The sequence below is a fragment of the Balaenoptera musculus genome, chromosome 4, assembly GCF_009873245.2.
Source record: "Balaenoptera musculus isolate JJ_BM4_2016_0621 chromosome 4, mBalMus1.pri.v3, whole genome shotgun sequence".
In the NCBI taxonomy this organism is placed as follows: domain Eukaryota; kingdom Metazoa; phylum Chordata; class Mammalia; order Artiodactyla; family Balaenopteridae; genus Balaenoptera; species Balaenoptera musculus.
In genome coordinates, this window is record NC_045788.1 from 81,141,603 (window position 1) to 81,166,697 (window position 25,095).

Consider the following 25,095-nt stretch of genomic DNA (forward strand, 5'->3'; position numbering starts at 1 on the left):
TGTTTTCTGTTCTCATATAGATATTTTTATCTAGATCAGTGGGTATTTAAGCTAATCTACTCTCTTTCAGTGCAAAAGGAGTTACAGTGTTAGATGAAGCATAGTCCTATAAAATGTTCTTTTTGGTAAACTTAACAGAGGAGATTGTTTACACCGTGTTGAGCTAAATATAGAAAAACACCAAACACTGGTGTTTGAAAGAACCGAGCTCTGCATTGCTGCTCTGCTAGTAATTTTGTGTGTTGTTCGGCAAGCCATTTAACTTCTTCCAGCGCACATTTCCTTATCTGTAAAATGATAGTAATAATAATATGTACTTTAGAAGGTTGCTGAGAAGATGAAATGCGTTAATGTATGGAAATCACTTATACTTTCTAGCACACACTAGGATTTCTGCAAATAATATCTATAATAAACTTTGTTGCTTATTTTCTAACTTCTATATCTATAGCAGATATAACTTTGGGTGCATATATGAAAACTTGCATGCACATACACAGATATACAGAGGAGGGGGAAGGGAAGAGGGAGAGAGACAGGGAGGGAGGGAGGGAGGGAGGGGAGAAGGAGGAGGAGAGAGGCAGGGGGCAGGAAAGGAGGGATTGCTTTTGGAAACTCTCTAGTCTCAAGGGTTACATATCTTACCAGACAAAATTTCTAGGTAACTATTTTAGGTACATAAATACAAATGTGTATGAGTGTAATTTGAGAGAGAAAAAAGCTAGGGGTACCTGTGAATTTTATCTCTGTAATAAGCACTTTCATCTTTTGATTTACTCTTCCATCAAGTAAGGGATTCCTTCCCATTGCATCTTTCTTTGGAGAGAGTCCTGCAACTTCCTGTACTCTGTCATGGAGGTGCTCACATATGCATATACAATGCCCTTTTACATGAAAGAAACAAATGGAAAAATACTTTCACATAATCCGAAGAATACAACTTTGGGATCATCCAAGAATGAGTTCTATTTCTCTGTCTGTACTATTGGGAAACCTCTGTTTGCATCAGTGCCCTACAATATTATTTGACCTTTATGACTTAAAAAAGGTAAAAGTATGGGCCTGAAAACGAGTTAACAAAGTGGAGGTGTAAAGTGGTAGTCGAAGTGACCTACAATATGCTTATGTGGATTCCTTTTCACTTGGTTTCATTTCATCCAATCAAAAAAAAAAAGCAAATGTAAAAATTGTTATAGAAGTTGGAGACTTAGAATCCGTGGGAGAAGCACGGCTATAAACTGAAGACTGTGAGACTGGCCTGGGAGGATCATTCTGAAACCCAATGGAATTGAGTATGTCACCTCATTAGTAAATATCATTTTCATAATGGGAAAAATAAAGAAAGGCAGAAAATAGCCAAAGCAGCCCCACAACAGCTCAGAGGTGATGACAGCTCAGATCTCACATTTCCAAACAGAGAAAAACTCTCCAAACTCTTGAGTTACAGTAGCCAATTACTTCTCTGAGCTCTGTTAACCAAAGAGAGCTTCGCCGCCATTCCTACTGCCTCTCCTTCTGTCCTCTTTGTCGTGATTCTCATTTAGTCAATTCAGGTTATTCCAGTGAGGATGCTAAATTGAAAGTCCTGGGCTGGCATCTCGTTTACCCACAAGCCAGGTAGTGCTGCCAGGGAGCGGGCTATGGGATCCATTCCTCTGCGTGCTTGGGCCCTGACCCACAGAGGCTGAGCTGTTAATGAGCAGGAGTTAGTCTCCCTGGTTCGTTCAGCCCTTGTCTTCTCTCCTGAGACTGCCAACAAGAGAAGCAATTAGGGCCAATTGTGGTGGTAGTTGGCTGTCTTTTAAAATAGAAACCATCTCGAAATCCGTCTGAGCTTGCCTTACTTTCAGCTTCCTTACAGACTGCAGAGACATTTGGTGACAATGCCGAGAATTACCCAGATTATCCATGGAAGCCTGTAATAGTCCAATTACCAACACTTGTTTGCAGTCTTATTGTGAACTTTCTCTGAAGTCGGGAAAGGATACTCCACAGTAGGGATGGAGATGATTGCGGGGTGGGAGGGGGGGAGGAGAAGGAGGGAGAGAGAAAGCTGTTTTGAGGAGGAAATTGTTTTCATCAGCAACTCAAGACTGCAATAGATTAGGTGACTACCAGAGGCTCTGATGTGTTTTAATAACCTTTACCATTGTGGGGAAATGGCTTTTCCACAGTCTGTGGAATCTCCCACCAAGCCTGTGTTCATTATATGTTTGCTATATTGACTTGATGGAAAGTCAGCAGGCTTTTTTTTTTCCCTCAGATCCTATGTTTTCCCCTCCTGAGTTAGATAATACCAAGATTTCTAGGAAACTCTAAACAATAGCTGAAAACTAATGCGCTTATCTGTCACCTGCTTTAACACTTTGAATAGGATTTCCTTGCTTTGCATTTAGAGGAATGATGACCCAATTCAGAACAAACTGGAAAGTGAGGCTAAACTGTTACAGACTATTATTAAAAGTTCCACCCTTCAGGAAAAGAAAAAGAAACCAAAATGTATTTTCCTTCTGAGCACATTTTCCCTTGTCAGTTCAAAAAAGGATTATATAGATATCTAGTAAATGCTTCATTTCCATAATAAAATAAGTGATGCGTTCCCTCTTCTTCTTCTTTTTAAGTAGAGCTATTAATATGCTATTATTTGGAGTCTATGATCTTCTTACTTACCTCTAGCTGTCTGATAATAAATCAGGAGACACCATTCATGGAGACAAGAGATGACTACTCAGCTTCACTCAGAATTCTTCTGAACCCTTAGTCTTATCCATTAATTTCTGCAGGGATAAAGGAACCATATGCGAGAATCTTTTCATTTTTTTTCTTCTACCAGGCCCATGTTTACATTCAAACTTCACCTTTTAAAACAATTTCTAAATATTTCTCTTATAGTCAGTATCTTTTAAATTACAATATTAACATATATGCAGACCGTCATAGCTGTATTTCTAGAATACTGGAAACTGTGCAATTATGCTCATAAACCATTCGCTCGTCTCTTCTAAGAGCATCTGTGTTTCTCTATGATGGCTCATTCTGTAGTTTATAATTTTCATTTTGGAGCATTCTGTACCCTGGGCCATTCTACACTGGGCAATGGCAGCTGCATCTCTTAAGGATTATATTGAAAAATCTTGGGTTCTGCCAACAAATGACTTGGAAGAAAGGTATAAGGATACGTGTGTTTATGTGTTAATGGAGGTGTTTGTTTGTTAACCAGGATATCAACTTATATTTCTCTTATTGTTCCCATCAGTCATCTTGCTGCTTAGCGTTCACTGCTGGCTCAGGACCCCTCTAGTTACTCTGACCCTGCCCTTTAGAGTACAAACAGAGAGGCTTGTGGCCCTGGACTTGTTTGCAATTTGAATGAATTTGTTCTTCATGTAGAAGGAGACTCCTCTGCCAAAGTTCCAACCTTCATGTGTTACAGACTCAGGAAAAATAGGGTTTTACAAATGTTAGTGGGTTGAACAGTGACCGCCCAAAGATAGCAAGTTCTACTCCCTGGAATTTGTAAATCTTCTTTTATTTGGAAAAAGGGTCTTTGAAGATGTAATGAAGTTAAGGATCTTGAAATGAGGGCGTTGCTCTGGTTTATTCTGGTGGATCCTAAATGCCATCCCAAGTCCCAGTAGCTAGTTACATGTGTCCTTGTAAGAGAGAGGCAAAGAGCTATAACAGACACACGAGGAGAAGGCAGTGAAGACAGAGGCAGAGAAGGAGTGAGTGGTGGGGCCGCAAGCCCAGGAATGCCAATGCCGCCACTAGAAGCTGTAAGAGGCAAGGAAGGGATTCTTCCCTGGAGTCCCCAGAGAGGGTGGCCCTGTTAGATTTGGACTTCTGGCCTCCAGAATTGTTAGAGAATTAGTTGCTGTTTTAAGCCACCAAGTCTGTGGTGATTTGTTACAGCAGCCTCAGGAAACTAATATGTAAGTTGGGGAAGGAGAGAACACAGGATGTCATATTTTGTAAATATTATGCCTCATAGACTTATTCAGTTATCATTTAGGATTTTCATCAGCACCACTCTTGGGCATTACCACCCTTCTCTTTACCCTACAGCTGCATTGTTCTGTAGCCACTAGTCGCATGTGGCTATTGAATAATTGAAATGTAGCTACTGAGACTGAGGAATTGAATTTTTAATGTTATTTAATTTTAATTAACTTAAATTTTTAAAACTTGCAGTTGATTCTGTTATTGGAAAACTTGTAAGTATGCTTGGTACACGTTAGGTATGTGAATTTACTTTTTCAACTATAAATTTTATGAAATATAAAATACATCAAATATTATATTTCCAATGAACACTTAATATCCAAATTAAGGTGTGCTCTAAGTATGAAATATATACCACATTTCAAAGACATTATGAAAAAAAATACAAACTATCTTACCAATAAGTTTTAAATTGATTACTCGTTGAAATGGTAATACTTTAGATAAGTTATATTAAATGAAATATATTGGTAAAATTCCATTTCTTTTACTTGTTTAGATTTTTACTAAAAAAATCTAAAATTACATACATAAAGCACATACTCTTTCTTTTGGACCATACTGCCTTACTGTCACTCTTCTGAGTGACCCAGCCAGGTAGTCCTAGCAATAAATCTGGTTTCCTGTAGCTTATGGACCAAAGTATTTATCAGTTTGCCATTATCTTGGGAAGAACTATGACCACATCTCCATTCTCTTAGATGGTCAACTTATTTGCCTTTTTGAATGAAAACAATCTTGTTTGGAACTAGAATTTAAAAATAAATATTTAACATACCTTCACTCATTACATAGCATTTGAAAAGAAAATAATTCAAGATTGCAAGATGGTGTTCTTGACCATGGTTATCCTTTGAGGATGTTTACAGGGTTTGGAGAGTAGATACTCTGTCTTGGAGCAGTTGAGATTCCAGAGCTTTGGAAAAAATATTCCAGTCCCATTTCACGTATCTCTTGATAGTGCTATGTGAAACAGCAATAGCAATATTTTTATTCTTGTCTTATGTGCTTCCTGGATCTTTTCAAATACTTAAAAAAAATAACATTGGGTACTTGTGTAAATAAATAAATTCATTTTAATTAAATTGATTTAAATGCCGTTTTACTTGAGAAATACAATAATATTTCTAATTTCTTTACTATTACACTGAATATAGTCTACGTTTTAAAAGAATTACTAGTTTTGTACAGTCACCATAGTGAAAAATAACTCGGTAAAACTAGAATTGTAAGTAGAAAGTTTTTTTAATCTACTCATCTATACTGGACTGATTGTAGAGCTGAAAACTATAAGCAATAAACAACACGAGAGAAGAAAACCCCGTGTACTTGCTATTTGAGAGCAGTTCAATTTTGCTTTGCTTCTTTCTCCTCTTGACTCTTCAAATAATGCATGCTCTCGCATGTGTCCCTCCCACATCACTGCCACACCCACCCCAGATCCTGCTGACTTTACAGGAGACCTAAAAAAGTGAATTGAGAAGTATATCACTTACATTACAAAAACTACAGGAACTAGAAAGGACTTAATGGTTCCCTCATTTCACAGATGATGATCAGTTTAGAGTCAGACCAAGACTACAACAAAGGGTCTTCTGACATCACATCTAATTTTCTTTCTGCTAAATCATATTTTTTTTACTACAACTGACCTGACAATACCCTGAATGTTATATCCTTACATGATCTCCTAACTTCCCAAAGAATCTGATCAAAAATGAAAGGCCAGTTGTTGTGAAAATTATAAACTGGTGGGGGATGCTCTGACACTAGGATAGCTGTGGATATCTGCTGAATTTGCAGTGTGCTCTCTGCTCATTCACCCCTCATACTTTACCCAGAATGTTTGCTGTTAAAATAGGTCATGTTTGTAAGGCAGGCACCCTAAAACACAGGAAGTTCCTACAGTTGTAGTTGCTGTATCCAGTGGTATTTATAAAGTCCCATGTAAAGTTTCTAAGAGGATAACTAAACTCTTAGTCATATACAAATATTCTGGACTAGAAGATAAATATATATGCTTCAAGGTTTTAAAATTAAACTTATTATTTAATATAGTATTCCAACTTTCAAGCTAAATGCTCATTACATGATTTTATGGATTCTGACATAATAGCAATATTTAAGGTGCAATTTGAAGAAAAATTAATACCTAAGTCCATATTGGCACACTTTTAAACACTTACAAAGTGCTATGTATTTAATATCTAAGTTTACTTTTCAGTGTTCATGCATAAACTTCAAAGCTGATATTGTCCTTCTTAAAACGTTTCTTTCCACTTTACATCTTCCTAGGGTATATTTGATGTCCTGTTTGTTCTAATGACCTGAATGTTGGTCCACATGCAGAGATCTTACTACAGTGGGTATATTACTGGGTAGTTTGTATGTGGTCATGATGATTCAGTCAAGAAAAGCACACATAACCAGAGGTGTTTGAATGGCTCCAGATACTGGTATGTACTTGTTATATCTACATCCTTGGGCTAGTTGCCTTTCTGAGCTTTGTATGCCTAGTTTGGAAGGCTAGGATCTTTCTAGGACTGTCTACCTCATGGAGTTGTGAGATAATATGGGATAGTATAATATATTCATGCACACTGTAAAATAAATTAACTATAAAACACTAGTAATTGCATTAGGGACTCTATTCTTAAAAGGTATTGAAAGCAAAGGGAAGAGAAGTAAGAGGGAGGGAGAGAACAATATGAACTGAAGAGATAAGTGATAGAGAAGACCAGGGACTTAGAGAAGACCAGGGACTTAGGATGAGTCAGGTTTATAGTCGTGGCATTGATGTGAGAGTCTTATTTTTTCCTTAAAAACTTGGAGTTTCAGCTCACTGTGTATGGCTATGAAAAATGTATTAGATGTTTTCTTACATATTGCAGTAGCAGATTTTGATAGAGAGATTGGACAGTGACATTAATCTTATTCTTGGTGCATTATTAAAAAAGATTATGCATGCATACACAGTGCTTTGTAAACTGTAAACATGCATTACAGTCGTATGGCTTATCACTTTATTGTCAGATGGTGTGTGTGTGGAGTTTCAGTTGTTGAGTGCAGCTTGCATTCATTGGACAAAGGGGTCTTGTAGATTAAAATGGAGGGCTGCCTGTGACAGGTGATTCTGGGAAGCTACTGTTCCAATCTTTTAAATATCTTGATGTTCAGTAAAAGTCCTTTGTTTTTATATGTAAAGTTAGGATCAAAGGTGGGAAAAACAGAAAGAAATAATTCCTTTAGTTGCAGAGTTGATATCCTGTGAGAAACATTTGTGGGGATTATTTTTAACATCGTTATTGGAGTATAATTCTTTAAAATGTGTTAGTTTCTGCTGTATAACAAAGTGAATCAGCTATACAGATACGTATATCCCTATATCCCCTCCCTCTTGCGTCTCCCTACCACCCTCCCTACCCCACCCCTCTAGGTGGTCACAAAGCACGAGCTGATCTCCCTTGCTATGTGGCTGCTTCCCACTAGCTATCTGTTTTATATTTTGTAGTGTATATATGTCCATGCCGCTCTATCAGTTCGTCCCAGCTTACCCTTCCCCCTCCCCATGTCCTCAAGTCCATTCTCTACATCTGCTTGTTTATTCCTGTCCTGTGCCTAGGTTCCCAGAACCTTTTTTTTTTTTTTCAGATTCCATATATATGTGTTAGCATACAGTATTTGTTTTTCTCTTTCTGACTTACTTCACTCTGTATGACAGACTCTAGGTCCATCTACCTCACTACAAATAACTCAGTTTCGTTTCTTTTTATGGCTGAGTAATATTCAATTGTATATATGTGCCACATCTTCTTTATCCATTCATCTGTCAGTGGACACTTAGGTAGCTTCCATGTCCTGGCTATTGTAAACAGAGCTGCAATGAACATTGTGGTACATGACTCTTTTTGAATTATGGTTTTCTCAGGGTATATGCCCAGTAGTGGGATTGCTGAGTCATATGGTCGTTCTATTTTTAGTTTTTTAAGGAAACTCCATACTGTTCTCCATAGTGGCTGTATCAATTTACATTCCCACCAACAGTGCAAGAGGGTTCCCTTTTCTCCACACCCTCTCCAGCATTTATTGTTTGTAGATTTTTTGATGATGGCCATTCTGACTGATGTGAGATGATACCTCATTGAAGTTTTGATTTTCTTTTCTCTAATGATTAGTGATGTTGAGCATCCTTTCAAGTGTTTGTTGGCAATCTCTATATCTTCTTTGGAGAAATGTCTATTTAGGTCTTCTGCCCATTTTTGGATTGGGTTGTTTGTTTTTTTGTTATTGAGCTGAATGAGCTGCTTGTAAATGTTGGAGATTAATCCTTTGTCAGTTGTATCACATTGATTGATCTGCATATATTGAAGAATCCTTGCATTCCTGGGATAAGCCCCACTTGATCATGGTGTATGATCTTTTTAATGTGCTGTTGGATTCTGTTTGCTAGTATTTTGTTAAGGATTTTTGTATTTATGCTCATCAGTGAAATTGGTCTGTAGATTTCTTTTTTTTTTGACATCTTTGTCTGGTTTTGGTGTCAGGGTGATGGTGGCCTCATAGAATGAGTTTGGGAGTGTTCCTCCCTCTGCTATCTTTTGGAAGAGTTTGAGAAGGATAGGTTTTAGCTCTCCTCTAAATGTGTGATAGAATTCACCTGTGAAGCCATCTGGTCCTGGGCTTTTGTTTGTTGGAAGATTTTTAATCACAGTCTCAATTTCAGTGCTTGTGATTGGTCTGTTTATGTATTCCATTTCTTCCTGGTTCTGTCTCGGGAGGTTGTGCTTTTCTAAGAGTGTGTCCATTTCTTCCAGGTTGTCCATTTTATTGGCATATAGTTGCTTGTAGTAATCTCTCATGATCCTTTGTATTTCTACATTGTCAGTTGATACTTCTCCTTTTTCATTTCTAATTCTGTTGATTTGAGTCTTTTCCCTTTTTTTCTTAATGAGTCTGACTAGTGATTTATCAATTTTGTTTATCTTCTCAAAGAACCAGCTTTTAGTTTTATTGATCTTTGCTATTGATTCATTCATTTCTTTTTTAGTTATTTCTCATCTGATTTTTATGATTTCTTTCCTTCCGCTACCTTTGCATTTTTTTGTTCTTTTTTCTCTAATTGCTTTAGGTGTAAGTTTAGGTTGTTTATTTGAGATTTTTCTTCGTTCTTGAGGTAGGATTGTATTGATATAAACTTTCCTCTTTGGACTGGTTTTGCTGCATGTCATAGGCTTCGGGTTGTCATGTTTTCATTGTCATTTATTCTAGGTATTTTTTGATTTCCTCTTTGATTTCTTCAGTGATCTCATGTTATTTAGTAGTGTATTGTTTAGCCTCCATGTGTCTGTAGTTTTTACAGTTTTTTTCCTGTAATTGATACCTAGTCTCATAACGTTGTGGTCAGAAAAGATACTTGATATGATTTCAATTTTCTTAAATTTACCAAGGCTTGATTTGTGACACAAGATTTGATCTATCCTGGAGAATGTTCCATGAGCACTTGAGAAGATAGTGTATTCTGTTGTTTTTGGATGGAATGTCTTATAAATATCAATTAAGTCCATTTTGGTTAATGTATAATTTAAAGCTTGTGTTTCCTTATTTATTTTCATTTTGGATGATCTGTCCATTGGTGAAAGGGGGGTGTTAAAGTCCCCTACTGTGATTGTGTTACTGTCAATTTCCCCTTTTATGGCTGTTAGCATTTACCTTATGTATTGAGGTGCTCCTATGCTGTGTGCATATATATTTACAATTGTTAAATCTTCTTCTTGGATTGATTCCTTGATCATTATGTAGTGTCATTCTTTGTCTCTTGTAATAGTCTTTATTTTAAAGTCTATTTTGTTGAGTTATTTGTAGTTAGGCGGATGGACCCAGAGTCTGTCATACAGAGTGAAGTAAGTCAGAAAGAGAAAAACAAATACCGTATGCTAACACATATATATGGAATCTAAAAACAAAAAACAAAAAATGTTATGAAGAACCTAGGGACAGGATATGAATAATGATGAAGATGTAGAGAATGGACTTGAGGACATGGGAAGTGGGAAGGGTAAGCTGAGATGAAGTGAGAGAGTGGCATGGACAAATATATACTACCAATGTAAAATAGATAGCTAGTGGGAAGCAGCCGCATAGCACAGGGAGATCAACTCTGTGCTTTGTGACCACCTAGAGGGATGGGATAGGGAGGATGGGAGGGAGACACAAGAGAGAGGAGATATGGGGATATATGTATATGTATAGCTGATTCACTTTGTTTTAAAGCAGAAACTAACACACCATCAAAAAACAATTATACTCCAATAAAGATGTTAAAAAAAAATCTTTGGTAAAATGAACATCCCATTGTTTTTAAAAGCCAGTGAATAAAATAAATAAATAAAGTCTATTTTTTCTGATAATGAGAATTGCTACTCTAGCTTTCTTTTGTTTTCCATTTTCATGGAATATCTTTTTCCATCCCCTCACTTTCAGTTTGTATGTGACCCTAGTTCTGAAGTGAGTCTCTTGTAGAAAGCATATATATGGGTCTTGTTTTTGTATATACATTCAGCCAGTCTATGTCTTTTGGTTGGAGCATTTAATCCATTTACATTTAACGTAGTTATCAATATGTATGTTCCTATTACCATTTTCTTAATTGTTTTGGGTTTCTTATTGTGTGTCTTTTCCTCCTCTTGTGTTTCCTGCCTAGAGCAGTTCCTTTAGCATTTGTTGTAAAGCTGGGTTGGTGGTGCTGAATTCTCTTAGCTTTTGCTTGTCTCTAAAGGTTTTAATTTCTCTCTCCAATCTGAATGAGATCCTTGCTGGGTAGAGTAATTTTGGTTGTAGGTTTTTCCCTTTCATCACTTTATGTCCTGCCACTCCCTTCTGGCTTGCAGAATTTCTGCTGAAAGATCAGTTGTTAACCTTACGGGGAATCGTTTGTATGTTATTTGTTGCTTTTCCCTTGCTGCTTTTAACATTTTTTCTTTGTATTTAATTTTTGATAGTTTGGTTAATATGTGTCATTGTGTGTTTCTCCTTAGATTTATCCTGTGTGGGACTCTGTGCTTCCTGGATTTGATTGACTATTTCCTTTCCCATATTAGGGAAGTTTTCAACTATAATCTCTTCAAATATTTTCTCAGTCCCTTTATTTTTCTCTTCTTCTTCTGCAACCCCTATAAATCGAATGTTGTTGTGTGTAATGTTGTCCCAGAGGCCTCTGAGACTGTCCTCAATTCTTTTCATTCTTTTTTCTTTATTCTGCTCTGCGGTAGTTATTTCCACTATTTTATCTTCCAGGTCACTTATCCGTTCTTCTGCCTCAGTTTTTCTGCTCTTAATTCCTTCTAGAGAATTTTTAATTTCAATTATTGTGTTGTTCATCATTGTTTGTTTGCTCTTTAGTTCTTCTGGGTCCTTGTTAAACATTTCTTGTTTTTTCTCCATTCTATTTCCAAGATTTTGGATCATCTTTACTATCATTACTCTGAATTCTTTTGCAGGTAGACTGCCTATTTCCTCTTCATTTGTTTGGTCTGATAGGTTTTTACTTTTCTCCTTCATCTGCTGCATATTTCTCTGTCTTCTCATTTTGCTTAATTTACTGTGTTTGCGGTCTCCTTTTAACAGGCTGCATATTCGTAGTTCCCATTGGTTTTGGTGTCTGACCCTAGTGGGTAAGGTTAGTTCAGTGGGTTGTGTAGGCTTCCTGGTGGAGGGGACTGGTGCCTGTGTTCTGGTGAATGAGGCTGGATCTTTTCTTTCTGTTGGGCAGGACCATGTCCAGTGGTGTGTTTTGGGGTGTCTGTGAACTTATCATGATTTAGGCACCCTCTCTTCTAATGGGTGGGGTTGTGTTCCTATCTTGCTACTTTTTTAGCATAGAGTGTTCACACTGGCACTTGCTGGTCATTGAGTGGAGCTGGGTCTTAGTGCTGAGACGGAGATCTCTGAGAGAGTTCTCGCCAATTCTTATTCCTTGGGACCAGGAGGTCTCTGGTGGTGCAATATCCTCAACTCAGCTCTCCCACCTCGGAGGCTCAGGCCTCACACCTGGCCGGAGCACCAAGATCCTGTCAGCCACATGGCTCAGAAGAACAGGGAGGAAAAAAAAAGAAAGAAAAATAAAATAAAGTTATTAAAATAAACAATAAAACAATATTAAATAAAGAAAATTTTAAAGTAATAAAAAAACAGAAGAGAGCAACCAAACCAATAAACATATCCACAGTGATAAGAAGCACTAAAAACTATACTAAGAAAACATAAAAATCAGAAACTAGTTAGTCGCATACAGCAAACCCCATGTCTACAGTTGCTCCCAAAGTCCACCGCCTCAATTTGGGGATGATTCGTTGTCTATTCAGGTCTTCCACAGATGCAGGGTACGTCAAGTTGATTGTGGAGATTTAATCCGCTGCTCCTGAGGCTGCTGGGAGAGATTTCCCTTTCTCTTCTTTGTTAGCACAGCTCCTGGGTTTCAGCTTTGGATTTGGCCCCACCTCTGCATGTAGGTCTCCCTCTGGTGTCTGTTCTTTACCCAGACAGGAGGGGGTTAAAGGAGTGGCTGACTCAGGAGCTCTGGCTCACTCAGGCCTAGTGGAGACAGGGGTACAGAATGTGAGGTGAGCCTGTGGTGGCAGAGGCCAGCCTGACTTTGCAACAGCCTGAGGCATGCTGTGTGTTCTCCCGGGGTAGTTGTCCCTGGATCATGGGACACTGGCAGTGGTGGGCTGCACAGGCTCCAGGGAGGGGAGGTGTGGATAGTGACCTGTGCTTGCACACAGGCTTCTTGGTGGCTGCAGCAGCAGCCTTAGCATTTCATGCCCGTCTGTGGCATCTGCGCTGATAGCTGTGGCTCGCACCTGTCTCTGAAGCTCATTTAGGTGGTGTTGTGAATCTCCTCTCCTTGTGCACCCCAAAACAATGGTCTCTTCACTCTTAGGCAGTTCCAGACTCTTTCCTGGACTCCCTCCCAGTTAGCTGTGACATACTAGCCCCCTTCAGGCTGTGTTCATGCAGCCAACCCCAGTCCTTTCCCTGAGACCTGAATTCCGAAGCCTGAGACTCAGCTCCCAGCCTGCACTCGCCCTGGTGGTTGAGCAGACAAGCCTCTCAGGCTAGTGAGTGCTGGTCAGCACCGATCCTCTGTGCAGGAATCTCTCCGCTTTTCCTTCTGCACCCCTGTTGCTGCGCTCTCCTCCATGGCTCCAAAGCTTCCCCCCTACCACACACCCACCGTCTCCACCAGTGAAAGGTCTTCCTAATGTGTGGAAACTTTTCCTCCTTCACAGCTCCCTCCCAGAGGTGCCTGTCCCATCCCTATTTTTTGTCTCTGTTTTTTCTTTTTTCTTTTGCCCTACCCAGGTATGTGGGGAGTTTCTTGCCTTTTGGGAATCTAAGGTCTTCTGCCATCTTTCAGTAGGTGTTCTGTAGGAGTTATTCCACACGTAGATGTATTTGTGGGGAGGAAGGTGATCTCCACATCTTACTCTTCCAACATCTTGAATGTCCTCCTTGTGGGGATTTTTAAATTTGCTTTTTTTAATCCTAATAGTTTAGTGGTTTTCACATATAATTTTGTATTTTTATTGCTGATATCATTAACCATTTTTTTCTCTTCTCTTTATAAAGTATATTTCCATTTGTTCTTCATCCTAGTCAGTGCCTTCTTCAGTCATTATGCCAGATGACCTCTAAAAGTAGCCCTAAATGGACATGTAAACATGATATGTGAATAGAAGTAGTTCAGTCTGATATTTCCTTTGTATACAAAGTTTTCTGCAAAGCAATAACTAAAGCTTTTTGCCCTTTTCAAACCCTCCAATACTTAGGAGGTTATTTTCAGTGAAGTGATGAGGAGGAAGAGTTCAAATAGGATTGATTTAATAGAGTTATGATGTGAAAAATCTTGCAACACACTGTCTGCTTGAAGTGGCCAATCATGGAAGCCTTAAACTCAGAGTGGGGAAGGAAGCTGAGGCATCCCAAAGAGGCGCCTGAATTAAAGAATGACAGCAGCTTGCCATTCCTGTGTAGAGAAATAAAAGTATTACAGGACAAGAAATAGCCAGACACATTTGAAGGAATCATCATCTGTGAGCTACAAACAGCCTCAGCTGTAAATTTAATGCAAGAAAGTGTCCCCACTATTCTCCCCCAACCAATGACCCAAGAAATTAAAAGAAAACCTTCATATTTATTTTGTTTATATCTCTACTTCCTCCATGGGATCTAATTTCTCTTCCTTACCAGTATTTTATTCCTATCATCACAAAATTCTACTCTCTTTAATATTTTAATGGTGTATTTGGTTTCTTTCTTTTGTGCTATTAACTAGTCTCAAAGAGTATTGTTTACCTATGTACTCTTTAAAGCTGCTTATCAGGGCATGACAAATCAGGGTATGACAAATCTTAGAAAGGGGTTTTCTAAGAGATTATAGTAGTCATCCAGTATTCACAGGGGATTGGCTCCAGGACCCCCGCCCCCATACCAAAATCCATGGATGTTCAAGTCCCTTATAAAATGACATAGTATTTGCATATAAGCTACACACATCTTTCCATATATTTTAAAATCATTTCTAGATTATTTATAATACCTAATACAATGTAAATGCTATGTCGGTAGTTGTCAGCATGCAGCAGATTCAAGTTTTGCTTTTTGAAACTTTCTAGAATTAAAAAATAAATATATTTTTGATCCGTGGTTGGTTGGTTGAATTCAAGAATGCAGAACCCGAGAATACAGAGGGCCAACTGTAATGCCTCACAAGTATGGCAGTAATGACAGCTAGTATATGGGATTGCAGATCACTGAAATGCGATGTAAAATAACTAAATAAAATGTTAGCAATGCATCCTGCTAGAATTGTACGAATGGGCAGCACTGGAATTTTGGTGGTTGCCTCTGTACCAAGATCACTTACCCTAGTAAGGCAAATCTAGAAACTTGGTTATCGGTGGCATGACATGCATTCATGAAATGTGCAGGAAATTGCTTTGCAAATGAGAATTCCAGTTTAAACAATATCTTTTTTATTAAAAATTTATGTGTGTATGAGTATATACACAAATATAGGGAATGACTTTAAGCATAAAGAAGAAAATAAATAGGTATAATCCCATCCCTTGGAGAGAACTACAGCTTTTCTAATGTTTAGCTCTATAATCTATGTATACGTAAGTATATCTTCTTTAAAAAGAAGGTGGTGTAATATGCACTTTGATTTATAACCTGCTTTGTCTAGAGTACATTGAGACATGAAGGAATTAGAGGAAATGTGTACACAGATCTTTGAAGTGTGTCTGTGACTGAGCTGGGAAGTAGATTGGAGGGAGAGGGTAGGACTGAAGGATGAATTGTCTTGAGATGATGGAAATGAATTGGATCCAAAGAAACTACGAAACTGGGCTTTTGTGGAATGATGGCCACCTCCTGTTTAGTAACAAAAGTAAGAAGAAGGGTGTAGATGCAGGTGGGTTTATAAACAGATAAAGTGACAAGAAAATGATTAAAGTTGGTATGAGTGATTTGTTCTTGTCTTTTCTAATGAAGTCCAAGGAAAAGTCTTCAATTAATTGAAAATAGAACAGGGAATGTAGGGGTTTTGAGGAAAGAAGAGAATATATGAAAGTGTTTTGGTGAATAAAAGAGTGAATTTTCTAGTACACTATGGTAAGATTGCCAGACAGTATTGAGTTCCTATTTGAAGTTCATGATCATGCAGTTAAAATGAAACCAGTTGGCTTAGCTGTTTAGATGCAAGTACAGAAAAGGTGAATGGTATACAATTGACCTTCGAATAACATGAGTTTGAACTGTGAGGGTCCACTTAAATGTGGATTTTTTTTTTCCAGTAAATACTACAGTACATATTACACCATCCATGGTTGGTTGAATCCTCAGATGTGGAACCTCGGATATGGAGGGCTGACTATGGGACTTGAGCATGATTGGATTTGGGGTATTGGTATCCAGAGTGGGTCCTGGAACCAATCCCCTGCAGATACCAAGGGGTGAGTGTACTTCTGTCAGAGTTGGAGTTTTGCCAGGTGACTGTAACAGAGGAAGCTAAGAGCATTTATAAGAGAATGTAAGTATTCACAGAAAAGCACAAAAGTAGAGACAGAGGAGGGTAAATGGGATATCTTGGAAATCAAAGAATTGTGGCAGTTGGAGTACCAGAGCAAATCAGGGGGTTTGTTTAGTAAGTAGTCAAATATCAGAATGATGAAAATTGAGTTTCTTATGAGCACAAAGTGCAGTGTGCCCTTGACCATGTACTTGAATTGATGGAAGGCAATAGAGGAAAATGAATACTTGAAGGAAAAGGAGAAGTGAATTGAAGGATTCATTAATGTGGACATTGAATTCACTGTGAATAATGGCAACCGCTGTGGTGAAGAGGAGCTGTGTGGTATAGTTTTTTGAGGAAATAAAGGGAGTGACAAGAGATAAGGAAGCAACTGCAGCAAGTTAGGGTAAGACTGTGATTTATCGAGATGATGTGCGTTTTAAAGAAGGAGTGGTTTTTGTAAGGGGAGGGGGTAGTAATAGTCTGGAAGCCACAAGGGGAAGCAAGGAGGACACTAACTAACCTCACTTTCTGACCCTAACATAACAGAGTGTATAAGACAAAACACAATCACTACTTGAGAAGGTTAGGGAAGACATTTTGTTCTCAGAGGAGAATTAGGTTTCAGCTAAGATAAGGAGGTAAAGGGAATGTTCTGAGAAACTAATAATAGAAAGAAGCTTGGGAGCGTGAAGAGGTGGGAACTGAGTCTGAATCGGAGATGAGCAGAAAAATAGGGAGATGGGTCTGGGTGAAAACAAATGTTCAGAGAGATCTAGGTTACTGCTGGTGACTGAGGCAAGCAAGGATGAGAGGCATTGGATCTGAGATAGTATCCACAGGACTGTTGTTCTCTGAGTATGATGGGACTTCTTAGGCTGTAGAGCTCCTAAAGAAGGGGAAGGGCTGAGCCAGTGCAGCCTCTCTTCGTCTTTTCTGCATATGGGCTTCCTCATAAAGTTTTATCTACAGGAAGTGTCATATGGCTTTAAACAATTTTAAAAACTACTATTCCAGGCCATCTCTCATCAAACCTAATGTAGACAAATCCCTAGATAATCAAGAAAGGGACAGATGAACTTTTGTTCTCACATTTTCCCTTTTACACTGAAATGGTAGATTTGAACATAATTGGGTCTGTGGGTAAGAATTGAGGCAGAGGAAGCAAAAATTATCAGGAGACAGGGAGTCAAGTTGAATATGCAGAGAGTTCTGATTTTGTTTTTCTTGTCAGACAAGATGTTGGATTTCTTGTCATGGAATAACATGGCAAACTGTGGACAACCCTATCCATTAGGAAAGATTTATACACATCAACTTTCATTCCAGGCTGAAAAGAGGGCTGAGAGCTGGGACAGACATGTCTTAATGGTACTGATTCACAAGTAAGTTGAAATATGCCCCGTTCCCCTCCCTCTCCACTCTGTACAGCAGATGACAGCAGCTTCTATTAGCTAACATTTCATTTGGTGGACAAAGTTTAGGCAGTAAGACAGACCATTTTATTCTGCCCTAGACTAGTTATTTTCCATCACAGAGGCTGTGCTGTCAGGGACATCAGGGCTTTTAGTCGCCCCCAACCTCCTCCTCCTCCTTATTCTTTTTTTTCAAATCCAAAGTAACAACATCTGGATAATTAGAATGATTAGCATTCTTTTATAGCTAGAATTCTTGAACATTTGTGTTGGCTGAGGTAATGGAATTTCCCCTCACATAATGTCCTATCTTCAGCAATGCTCAGAATCATAATTTTCCTATTATGAGATCTCAGTTCTCCCTTTTGGGGCAACAATCCAAGTTATCTCTAAGCATAGATGAGAAGTAGTTTCCTAAACCAACACTTGTCAGAGAAGTTTCTCTTTCAGAAGTTTGGTTTTTTTTTTTTAAATACTCTATTATCACTGTGCTTACTTGATCATGCCGATTAGTCTATAATATTAGATATGATTTTGATGTTCCCCTTCCTATCCATTCTATTGGACTGACTTTCTCCTCCCTGTCCTTCAGTTCTTTCTCTGAAAAGATTTCCATGATAGCTCTTAGACCAGGTTAGGTGCTGTTGTCATTTGTATCCAGAACACTATATTTTTTTCTTATCTTATCATTTACATCATTTTTTTGTTATTGCTTATTTTGCTTCCTCTTTGTCTATGAGAGAGGAACATATACCTTGTTAATTTTTATATCTCCAATATCTTGTCTCAAATATATGCTTAATGAATATTTATTGAATGAATAAATAACACATTTTTGAATTTGGAAAATTAATATTAATAAGAATTCATCTTGAAACTGCTCATGAAATTATTTAAAAGTAAATTCTCTCACCTTCAACAGATTTCTTTATTTTATTTTCTAACACTAGGCTAATTTCAGTACCAAATATTCAGAGAGCACTCAATGTTTGTTGATGGAACAGTAGAAGTACATTTTTAGTGGGTATCCAAAGTTGGGAACGGTGAGTTCTGAAAATAAAACCAATGATATAGTTCTTTTGGAGGCTTAAATAGTTCCATGTTTATAAGAAACTGCTTCAGAGTTTCACTTCTAGTTCTTTTACCTCCATCCTCTTTCTTCCTCCACTGTGTCTGAAGAAACTAGTTTTTACTATTAGACTATTTGTATTATTTTCTCCATTCAGGCAATGTCTAGTGAATATTCCTGACCAGATTGATTTTGATCAAGAAAGGACACATTTATTCAGAAAATAGACTCATTTCCTGCCTTCCATAAACTTTCCATTGAACTTCAAGTCAGGATATACTACTTATGCTCAGGAAGTGAAATTGGATACTGCTGTGCTAAAGGACAAATCAAAAAGTGTGTTCCTTGTGGATGTGAGGCAGTTGTTTCACATAAGGGACAGGATTATGAGTGACAGAATTGTAAGTTGTGGCAGTTGAGGTGTTAAATAGAAAGGCTAACATCAAATCCAGATAATCAGTATAAAACCAGAATTCTGTGCAAATGTCCCTGCGGGAGTAGGATTATCAGGTAAGGAACAGGCACAGGTAAGCAGGTCAGGTTTTTAAAAAAGGAAAAATGTACAAAGATCTTGCTGTCAAATGAACAAGAGCTTTCACCTGCCTTCCTCTCTAGGCTGGGACCCATAGTATGACTGAATCAGGTATGGTTTGGCAACAGATGATGCTTGCCATACCCTGGCCTTTGCCATCAAGTCTTTTGTCTTGTATAATCCACCCACAGAAGAATATACCTGATGTGATGAATTATTTGATGCTTAGGTTCAGAACAGATTTTGATAATTTTGAAATATCAGCGAGTATTTTAAATTTAAGTTGGCCAATGAGCCTATATTTCAGATTTTATATCCTCTTGGAAGCTATGTTACCCTCATTTTATTGAGGGCCCACTATCTACAGAGTACTGAGATAGCTACTGGCTCCAGTACCCTTGAACTAAAGATTATATTCTAGTAGAGTGAGAACAGATATGTAATCAGAAATTCAATATAGTGTATAAAGAGAACATGGAGGAAAAGTACTAAAAGCCAGTCTACAGCTTCAGAATAGGCTGCTTGAGCATGGTAGCTAAACTAATTGTTTAAGGATGAATGTGATTTAGCCTTGTGAGGAAGAAGGGGAAGCTATTCTAAGTAGAGAGAACTTTGTGAACTGGGTATGGAGATGTGTGTGTATGGTGGCGGGGTGTAGGGTAATTAAAAGCCTCTCCAAAGACTATCGGAAATGTAATAGCGAGTTAATCAAGGCTTTGATTATGAAAGGTCTTTTATGCTATATTAATGAACTTGGAATTTATCCCAAGACAGTGATTTAAACATAAAGGATATGATATCAAATTTTTGTTCAGGAGACTCTGAGGAGTAGATATTTGAAGAATATAAAACAATGCAGAATAGTAATCTAAGCAATAACCTGGGTCAGAACTATAAGCACCCAAAGTGGAGTTTTTTAAAAGGCGGGTGGAGTATTTGTGCCACCAATAATGCAATTATTTCATCATTACTACTTAGTAGGCTTATTATAAGATTTTTTTTAAAGTAAAGCATTGGAAATATATTTAGATAAAGTGAATGACATGTACATATTGGGTTCTTAAACTAAGTAAGGTATTTGAGGGATCACCCATTGGGATGTACATGAGAATCAAGCCAAGAATAAGTTATAAACTGAACTGAGACAGATGAGCTTGAATTTTTGTACCAGGAAGCAGATGATGGTGGAATAGAATTTTTTTTTTTTCATGAACTGAGTCCATAGAAAGCTTCAGTTGACAGTTACTTGTCTTCATAAAAGCTACTACAAAACATCCTCTAATATTCCTGTGATATCCATTTACACCTGTCCTAGTATAAAATTAGCTCTTTTAACTTAGATACATAAAATTCTCCAGAAGAAAGTAAGTTTACTTTTACTTTAGTACTTAAAGATGTCATTTCTATCCTATCTTCCATCATTTTTGTTAAAACCCCAGCTGTCATTCTTCTAGATGTTCATTCGAATGGAGTGTGTCTTTTTTTATCCCCCTCTGGCTTCTTTAAACTCTCTCTTTGTCTTTTAAGTAGTGCTGCTTGGCTCTTACCTAGGTGTTGTTTTCTTTATATTTATCCTACTTGGAATTTGCATAGCTTCTTGAATCAGTGGCTGGATGTCTTTGATCTGATTTAGAATGTTCTTTGCCAGTATCTCTTCAAATATTGCTTCTGTTTCTATTCTCTCTCCATTACACACGTTAGAGTTCCATCTACTCTATCTAATCTGTTGTTAACCATATATTGAGTTTATAATTTCATTTATTGCATTTTTTAGTTCTAGAACTCCTATTTCATCATTTCTTAAAAATTCCATTTCACAGGTGAAATTCTCTATCTGGTTATCTATTTTCTGATTTTAGTCATAGTTATTTTAAATCCATATCTGACAGCTCCAGTTTTTATTTTTCATTTGGGAGTCTGTTTCTGTTGTCTGTTCTTTCATCTTCTTTATTTCTATATTTTCTTCCCATTTCCTGACATAACTGGTAATATTTTATTGAGTGCCAGACATTATGCATGGTAAATTTTGGAGGCTCTGGATGATAAAAAAATATTATCTGTCTCCAGAGAAAATTTAATTTTCCTCTGGAAGACAGTTAGACTAGTGTTTCTTAAACTTTTTAAACTAGTTCCTTAATAATGAGGCATTTTATTTCCTAATTACCCACCCATAAAATTGTAATAACTCAGATATACTGTATATATGTTTATGAATGTCTGTACATCTGTGTTTTCTACACAAAAAGAGTAAGTGTAAATCTTATTTTTTATTAAATACAGGACTAAAAATGACTAAATAAAAATTAAGAGTAAAAATTTAAAAAACTATTAACAGTTAACTTTACAACTGTCTTTGCAACTTTTAATGTATTGAATTACAAATACAAATTAGAAGTTTATGTGAATATATAATAACAGTAATAAACTCACATTTAAAAAATCATTTAAAACTACTATTTCTCCACTAAAACAATTAAAAGCATTAAATTAATTTCTTAAAATTTTAGTGAATTTAATTTTTAACTTTTGCATGATATGAGAAAATAACTTTTACCTTTAGTATCTGCCAGATATCATTCAGATATTCTTGACATTTGTTCTTTTAAGCCCTTGACATAATTAATGAAAGTTGAATAACTTTTGTAGAATGAAATAATAAAATATAAACAATTTTTATTTAATTTTCAAAGTGCATGTCACACACAAAAGCACTGAGGATCAAACATAAAAAAAAATCTATAAGCTACTCACGTTTTAGACATGCAAGCTGCCTCTTACAATGACTTCAGTATTGAACAATCAGTCAAGAGAAAGTCCTCCAATTATAGCCATCTATTCACCACAGTTTTATAGTACTGATCTTGCATTCATTTTGTGTATCTTCTGTGAATTCAGTGTCAATATTACTCTCGTGATAGTCAGGAAAACCAAATGACAGAAAATAAATATTAAAGGATAAGGTTTTGTTGGGTAGAGTTGAGTTTTTGGAGGGCAGTAAACTAATATTTAAGATTTTCTCTTACCACCAAAAGGATCAATCTTAACTCCCGTGGGGACAGTATTAGCTTTGTTGAGAATGCATGGATTAGAGGGTGATCTTGATCCAGTAAGGCACTGAGATGATTTGAGGCTAATCTTCAGTCTTTGTGAGAACATATCTTTGGGAAGGTTTGCCCTCATTTCTAGGCTGTACACTTTCAGAACTCCCAACAAAAAACCTGGGGTATTTATTACTGATCCCTCTTTGGCTGGCCCTGAACTCCAATTTTTGTCTCCCCATTATCTTGAGACTGTTGAAAGCTCTGCTTAACTTTGTAGCCTCTTAGTTGCTATTTATTTATTTATTTATCACTTTATTCATTCATTCATTCATTCATCCATTCATTCTAGGTCACTTGCCTAGTATAATTTTGGAATCTTCGAATGCCTCAGAGGAAGAAGTCATATATAAAGAAAGGGTCCCTTCCTTGCAGTTCCCTTTTTCCTTCAATCTCAGCCCCCTAGTGCCCTGACTACCTTGGTAATTCTGAAGTTCGTCTTCCATCTCCCTGGTATCATGAGCTCATGAGCCTGTCAAAAGTTTTGAGCTCCTACTTTTCTGCTTTCACTCTCAACCCTGCACAGTTTACAAGTTGGCAAATGCCTTGTGGGGAAAAGCAGTGGAGAAAGTTGAATTTTCCTCAATGTGGTTTTCTTCTCAAGATCTTGGATCATTACACTATAGCTACCTTGGTTGCTCTCTGATCCATTCGCTTACTTTTTGTATTTTATCCAGGTTTTATAGTTGTTCACAGTGAGATAGTCTGTTACAAGATACTTTATCATAGCTGGAAGTAGAAGGCTCAATCCAGTGATGTGGATTAGTTAGAGGATTGATTAGTTTCTGACAGAGGAGAATGAGAAGATCTCAAAGCTGGGTAGACAGTTGTTATTAACAAAGGTTGAATGTCGATGTAACTATTATAATTTATGTTTATTTATTCTCTCAAGATGAGCCTCAAATATTTTTCATGGTGTTATTCATATGCTGCATCTTCATAGAAATCAATGGAGAAGTGGAATTAATGTTAAAAATTTTGCTTTATACACACCTTTAAAATGTGTTGAGTATGTGAAATGAAACTTTTGTCTGGTCAGAGTGATAGCAGTATTTTCATAACCAGCCCTGGAAGGCTAAAGTTTTCTTGAATTGCTTGGAGTGGAACACTGGGAAATAGTGTGTTTATATCTGATATGTTTTTTCTAATAATTTGGGATTGGCTCTACACTAAGACCTTTCCAATTCTACCACTTATTAGTTGCTTTTTTCTTTTCTTTTATGCCTCTGGTCTAATTCTCTGTCAGCAGTCATAAATGGAAGTTTCATTTTATTTTACTTTTATCCCATCTCTGTTCCTCAAGTCACTCCCGAATGCTATTATAAAACTGTTTCGACTCTTCACTTCCTAATATTGTCTCTTTTTTTGTTCTTTTCAAGAAGATGGTAGAGTGTGTTCCTGGTCAGTCATAAAGGTTTAATGCTGTTGTCTTCTCTTTGAGGCCTGGTTATAGTGCTTAATTCCACTGATAAAATGTTGTCTTGTGTGTTGTTATGAAAGGCACTGAGAATAGCTTTTGTTCTTTCTTTCTTTGCATCTTCCTATGAAATAAGTCAAGAGTCCAACTTATTTTCTTTCAGTGCTTTGCTACTTTTAAAGTAGTTACTGTCTGTGTGTATATCTAATTAAAGTATTTAATAGTTTCGTTATTTAAATAAACCAGAGTTGATAGCCTTTTCTCCAGGTTCTTTATTAAGTAATTTTAGGTTTTTCTTCATCCCTTCAACATTATAAATTAAGCAGATTAAGCAGATCCTGTGTTTTAATAGCTCCTGCTCTAGTGGCGTAAACACAATAACAAAGGCGCCGTTCTTGGAGTGAGGAGACCAAAGACCCCTAACTGTCTAGAGAAACTGGACAAGGCTGCAGAAGGGAGTCAGGACATGTTGCTCCTTTGATCACCTTCTTATAAGAGAGATGGATTATGACAAAAGGTAGAGAGTCAAGGAAAGGAGGTGATTTGAACAAACGCAAAAGTGCTAAAGCCATTTAAAAGACCGATTGTCTCCTAGTTCTTGGAGAAAATGGACTACAGCTACTGCTCCTGCTCCCTGTGCCTGCTTGACCTCTTGGAGTATGGCCTGTGGTGGGAAAATGACTGAATATTTGAGTCCCCACTCACATCAAATGTTGAAGCCTCAGTGTGATAATATTTGGAGGTGAGACCTTTGGGAGGTAACAAATTCATGAGGGGATCAGGGAATAGGATCAGTACCCTTAGAAGGAGAGACACCAGAGAAATGCTCTATCCCTCGGCCAAGTAAGGAAACAGCAGGAAGACGGCCATCTTCAAGCTAGGAAGTGGAATCTTACTAGACACCAGATCCACCAGCCCTCAGTCTTGGCCTTCCCAGCCTCCAGACCTGGGAGAAAGAAATGTCTGTTGTTTAAGTCACCTATTCTTTGTTTTGTTATAGCAGCCTGAGATGATTGACAGTGAGCAATAACAAAAGATATCCTCACAAAAGGAGAAAGATCAAAGAAGGGAAGGGACAGTTGCTCAAGGAGGGTGTTGGTCCGGAATCCTTCTGAGGTGTCTGGGGGTAAAACAGACTGGCCTACAGAATGGAGTCTTTCTCTTTTGGGAAATATCCATTCCACTAAGTCACAATCTAGTTAACAGGGTGTTTGTTTGAGGAGGGTAGGTGTGTATGCAGAAGAGATACTGGTAAAAATTGGGTCTAATTCTTTGTTGTTCACAGAGATTTTACAGCTCTCATCATTAGCATTCCCTTTGCTGTATCTATTGCATCATCCACTTAGATGGTGAAACAGAAAGGTTGAGTTTGAACCTCAAATTTCATTTTTAGTATAGAAAATGCAAACTTTTATAGAATTCTATGATAATGTGAGAGAAGAATGGAAGAAAATCTGCTTATTCACCTTTTTGTACTTTAATCATAATA